Here is a 5,874-nt window from a genome sequence, read left to right as displayed (position 1 = left end):
ACCTGTGTGAAAATAATTGTCAGGGACAAATCTATTTTACAATAAGTATGATAAATTCCCCTGGGCAAGAATGGCTAACCAACTTCAAGGCCCACTTCCAATCTTGAACCTCTGTGTGCAGAGTTCATGAGCCTAATCAGATATGTAAGAATCACTGTAAGTTATAAAGCTGTCCTAAAAGATCTCTTGCTTGTACCTGTGGGATATTTACAGAGTATCAACCCCCAACTGAATAATATGGTGGCCACACAGGCCTTCCAGGACTAATCTTACTTTCCAGGCTGAATCTGGCATGACTAAAATGATCCAAAGGCCCACTAACATGTCTGGATGGATCTAGGAACCCCTGTGGCATACACAAACCATAGCCTACATGGAAGTGGTTCAATTACTTTCATTCTTCAATGGGCGGACATTTCTAGATTCTGAATTCATTGATTTTATACCAATTTTACCCCAATCATAGACCACCAACAGATTCAGCCCCTCTGTAGTCATTGCAAATTTGGCCTAAAGAAAACTCAGAGTGCCCTATGGTTTCACACTGGTGCCTTCACAAAAGAAGAGACCAACTTGGGGAATTGGCATAGGCTTGAAGATTGCAGGACAATTACAATGGGCCACTTCAGAAGAGACACTTATTAGAAAAGGCCTTGATATTTAAAGTAGGACACAGTGTTGGAATATTATTATGAGAAGCAGGAAATGGGTACTTCCATAAATTTAGGATTATAAGTATGGATAAAGGCCACAGAATAGAATTTCCAGAGGTCTGTGGCTCCTGTGACCTGAGAGAGGGGTTGTATACAAGCCAAACAGGATCTTCTGGTTATTCTAGTTAAAATGAGATCTGAACTAACTGTGGGCCAATGGCTCACCCTTCTAAATTCTGAGGCTAAACATGATCTTATTTTCACTACTTAGGGTATCCCCATTTTTCTGCAAAATAACCTCCCATTATTGTCAGCATTCTGTGTCCTAACCATTCATGTTCCTTTACTAAATAAGGCAATTAAATATCACATTAAAACGAGACTTTGTTTGGATCACCAGCTGCTAAATAATGACCTTTTATATTTATTATAAGCTTTGGCACTGTAGCTGGGCAGATTCTCAGGTATTTGAACTGGACAATACTGGCTTGCCATATGTACCATTACCTGGCCCATTACCCTCCAGTCTCTAGCTCCAGCACCTGCTTCTTGATCCATGTCTGTCTGGTGACTTTCTACCATGGCTGACTCTTTACCTAAATTTCTATCTGCCAGAAGTCTCACCTATTCTTTCCTGCTTTGCTATAGAGCAACAGATTTTTATTAAACCAATCAGAAAGTGAGATAGGGTGCATTTACAATATATGATGTAGTCATATGAATATCAATACCAAAGTCTGGTCTGCACTCAGCTCTCTGCCACATAGAAATCAACATTTGAAATAATAGAAAGACAATCTTTACATAGTGCTCAAAAAGTTCACCCCAACATCATATTATCAGACTCATAGAATTAGGAGAAATTATTATGTTTCTCTTTCAGATTGTCAACTGGAAAATGGTACTTGGTTTTACCCCCAAAAGAAATGGTACCCAGACTTCACCCAAATTTGCCCTTTAGCATTTAGTCCCAACAAAAATTATACATGGTAGATATTGTTGAGGGGGACTAATTAATAATACACTTAAACTCTTGTGAATTTCTTACGTGAGGTTTTCAAACACTCCTTCAGTCCTACTGATCTCTGGTGCACTCCTAAGCTGGTCACAGTCACAGTACATTACTAAACAAAGTTATGTTAAATCATGATGTTGAGGAGTTTTCCTCATTAACCTTGTCTCTTAATGTTCCCCAAGAGGTTATAATAGAGGAAACTAAATGGCCGAGTTCTGAGCTTATATCGGCTAATGACAGGCTTCTTGAACTCCTGAAGTAGAAACAGCCTTCTCCTAGATACACACATCTTACAGCAGACAGTGGTGTCAGAGAAATCATCATTCTTATTGTTACCTATGACAAAGTATGCAAATAATTCTTAGGGTGGTTTTCTTGCCTGTTCTCTTCCTCTCATAAGGGAGAAACTGCCTCAGCTATTTTTCTAACTACTTTCAGTAGGAATTACAGTACTACGGACATCTTCCTTTTTACGTATTAGATGATATCCTACTCACGTGACAAGCTTCAACTACACACATCATTATCGGATGGCTGTCTTATGCTATAAATCATTACCATTGGCTACGTTTTATCATGGCCCCTTGGATAAATCCTTTTCTGAGTCACTGCCAAACTGCAGATACTCCTCAAGGGTAGTTAGGGTGATCTCTGAGAGAGCATAATGACAGACCAGAAGTTAGAAAGACTTCCTGGTAGGCAAACAGATAGGGAGAGAGGGCCATGGTTTGGTAATAAAGTTGCCAAATTTTTAAGATGGCCAGCTTCTTCCTCATCTTCTTGACTTCATGCAAAGCCTCGCAGCCTTTGTCTTCTGCCCATAAGCTCCTGGTGATGGACTGACTCAACAGCTCAGGACAAGTCACACAACTTGAGAAACAACCAACCATCCTATCTTTCTTCAAACTGACCAACCTCTAAAGTAAGGGAGGAAAACATTTCAGGAGCTTTAATAACCCCAACCTTCAAGAAAAGACTTCATTTTTGTCTATTCATGTCCCCTACTTCTCTGCTTTGCAGAGGGTCTTTTTCTCTGTCTGCTGTGCGCCTGCTTCCTCATTCCTAAATAAATATATTCCTTTAGATACTTATACTGCTTGGGGTGCATAAGATTTCTCTCTTGTTACCTGGGTGTTCCGTTAACAAGGGAGTGGATTTGTGGTAGTTACATTTGTTAACTTGATAAGTATTAGGCTGAGTACAAAGAAGGTGATCTAACAGTCAGGATTCATCATTCTGCTTCTGCTCACTGGATGCAATGAGACTGGCTGCCTTAAGTTCCTGTTACCATGTGTTCATTGTCATGATGGACTGTACTTTCTAGGCAACCCAAATAAATCCTTCTTTTTGTACATGGCTTTCTTCCGTATTTTGTTGTAGGAACAGGACAAGTAGCTAATATAAGTGTGCCAATAAAAAAGTTCTGGTGTCATCCATTTCTGTAAACTCCAAATGGCTAAAGAGAGGAAGCAGTAACCTCTGTATTACCATATTTGCTAAGGTTTATTTTACTCTGGTTCAATCTCCAGTTGTTGGCTGGCCTTGTACAAAGGAACTCTACAGACTCCTTTCTTGTTGGAAAAGTCCCCTTCATTCCCTCCATCCTAAAATGTCTTACACGCAACTGTTTACCTACACAGACTTGGGTTTCAGCTTTTAATACAGTTTGGGGGTCGGAATGGGAGGTGAGCATTCTTAACGGGCACAGGACCCTTGCTATTTTTCTGAGTCAGGAGGCAGCCCGGGGCTTTTTGCTCCAGGGAAACTTTCTAACGGGAGTTGAGAGATATAAGGGTAGCAGGAAATTGCAGCCCAGCACGCAAACCCGCCGCCGGAAGTTCCCGGCCTTGGAGCAGGAAAAGCTCCTTGGCGCACGCGCCGTGGTGACTTGCGGGGCGGAAACTGGACGCCCGAGCCTCAGCACTTGGAGGGGCTCGGACTAGGCGCGCTCTTTGGCGGCTGGTGTGTTTACCGTGGGGAAGAAGTTTAGCAGCCGGTGAGAACAGGAGGGAGGCCGGGAAGAGGATGCAGCTTGGCCGGGGCGCCCGCTGCAGGAGCTCGCCGCCGCCTCAGCCTCGGCCCCCGGGACCGCCGAGGGTCCGCCCGCCGCCCCGCGTGTCCGGGTAGGTGTTCGGCCGCCGGCCGGTCCTGGGCCGGCTCCTGTCGCCGCTCCAGCCCTCGGTGCTCCAGCCCACGCCCTCTGGCCCTGCTTGCGCTCTCCCTCAGGCGGTTCTGCTTCCTCAGGACGTCCCTGCCCCTCGGGAGCCCGCTGCTTCGCTCCCAGGTGCCCCTTTGCTCGTGTCTAACTCCCTCCTCATCTGCATTCACGAATCTACACCCACATCTTTATGCCATTTCCTGTCTTCCTGAAGCGAAGAACTGCACCCCTCTATAGTCTTCATCCGTCTCCTCAAGCATGGGTTATGAAAACTGTCTTCCCTGTTAGCTCATTTTAGGGCGACTTAAGCTCCCCGGACCGGGAGTGTCCGTCTCCAACCACATTCTTGCCCCTAACAGCTTATTTACCGGGACATGACAAGCCAGCCCCCTGATTAAGAGTTTAATTTTTGAATATAGAAAATTTGTCTTCCCCTTTGATCCTTTGCTGCTGTCTTTCCCGCTAATTCTATGTCTTAAGTATGTATATTTGTGTTGACCAAAAGGAAAAGGGTGATAGAATTTTCCCCCTCCCAGAAATTGACACTCCCGATAGAAATAAAAGCCACTCCTATTTCCATGACTGAATACAATGCCTAAGCTGTCTGCCCATTTTTCTCAGGTGTCTGACACTAAATGTATATCTGAATAATTCTGGGCATACTTTGCCCTATTAGGAGACTTTTCTTATTTTCTTCTACAGTTGAAACCCAGTGTTTATTGGGATGGAAACAGAAGTAGTAAAAGATTTATAACTGGGAAAATTACACACACACCCATGATAGGAGTGACAGAATATTTCAAATTACTATTCCATCATTCCTAAGAGAAATGTTGTTTCATGGTTAGGAGCTAAGAATGTGTACTTGAATTGCCAAACATTCTACCCAACAAGCTCTGTTCTGGCTTTGAGAAAGTTGTTTAACTTTTCCAGCCTTTGGTGGTCTTATAACTATAAAGGAGGTGGTGACAATACTTTTTGGTAGTAGTGCTTGAACAAGTTAATGCAGTTAAAGTATCTGTCAGTCAGTGCCTGGGATGTGGTAAGTGCATCTGAAATGTTACTGTTTTATAGCTTGATTTAAGTGTTGGTAAGTTGATTCTAAGAGAGGAAAGAAGAATTGAGAGGTACTGTTTTTACTTAACATCTATTTTTTTTGGTGTATATAAGGTTTGTATTGCATTATTATGCCAATTAATGTCTGTGTATATATATTTCAAATACATGTTTTATCTTTATTTATGTTCCCTATTTTTGCATAGGAAAATAGATAAGCTTCTGTTTCAAATATCTCTTTGGAACTTGTAAAACTTTATCGTTGCTTTCAGAATCAATGAAATGAAGTACATAGCAGATTTTTCACAGTGGGAAAATTGCATAACAATGTTAGTACTATAGATAAAATATTCAGAGATGGGCTGATAGTCTACACATGACTTTTATATTGAAATACAGGAGGCAAAGACTTGCCTATCTAGAAGACTTGACTCTTTTCTTTTTAACCTCTTACATTCATTCATATTCCTAAGCCTTTACCTGTTTACTAAAATTCACTCATCCATTGTGTAAGGTTTGCAGTCACACAGAATGACTTAGAGTCTGTTATCCTTTGCTGCCTCTCAGACTTCCCCCTTCATAGCTGGCTAATTTAGATAAGTTTCTCACCTTTCTAAATATCATTTATTTTTTATAATTGGATCTAGACACTGAGGTTTCCTTTAGGTTGTGTAGGGAAATAATGTTGTGCTTTTGTAGAGCTCTTGGGACAGTTTACCTGAAGCCTTATGTGTGACCAGACATGAAAGGCATTTATGTTTGTCCTGCTCATTGTCTTGTTTCACACAATAAAAAGAACATTTTGGTATGTCAGATGGCTGTTAAAGCTTTTAAAGTTTGTGGAGTAGTCATGTTGTTAATTCAAAGAACATACTGAGAATGGCTTTGAAAATAGAGTAATTTAGTGGGTGGAGCGTGTAGCTCAGTGCTAAAATGATGCTGCACATCTGTGATGCTGCACATCTGTGATGCTGCACATCTGTGATGCTGCA

At 41.8% G+C, this 5,874-nt stretch overlaps 1 protein-coding gene across 6 annotated transcripts in view; it reads left to right on the top strand.

Moving 5' to 3' along the window:
• The first annotated feature begins 3,736 nt into the window (after positions 1-3,736).
• Positions 3,737-5,874, top strand: part of Spopl (speckle type BTB/POZ protein like) — a 72,942-nt gene continuing 70,804 nt past the window's right edge. For 5 of the 6 annotated variants that reach the window (XR_003712094.1, XM_028772893.1, XM_028772892.1 and 2 more), the window contains exon 1: positions 3,742-3,791. The gene's annotated coding sequence lies outside the window, so the exon portion shown is untranslated. Of the gene's footprint in view, positions 3,792-5,874 lie in introns of all 6 variants that reach the window. The other variant, XM_028772890.1, reaches the window with a different exon arrangement.

This window comes from Grammomys surdaster, unplaced genomic scaffold (assembly GCF_004785775.1).
Source record: "Grammomys surdaster isolate TR1022 unplaced genomic scaffold, NIH_TR_1.0 219, whole genome shotgun sequence".
NCBI lineage: Eukaryota > Metazoa > Chordata > Mammalia > Rodentia > Muridae > Grammomys > Grammomys surdaster.
Note: the sequence above shows the minus strand (reverse complement) of the source record. Positions and strands in the feature narration are given on the sequence as shown.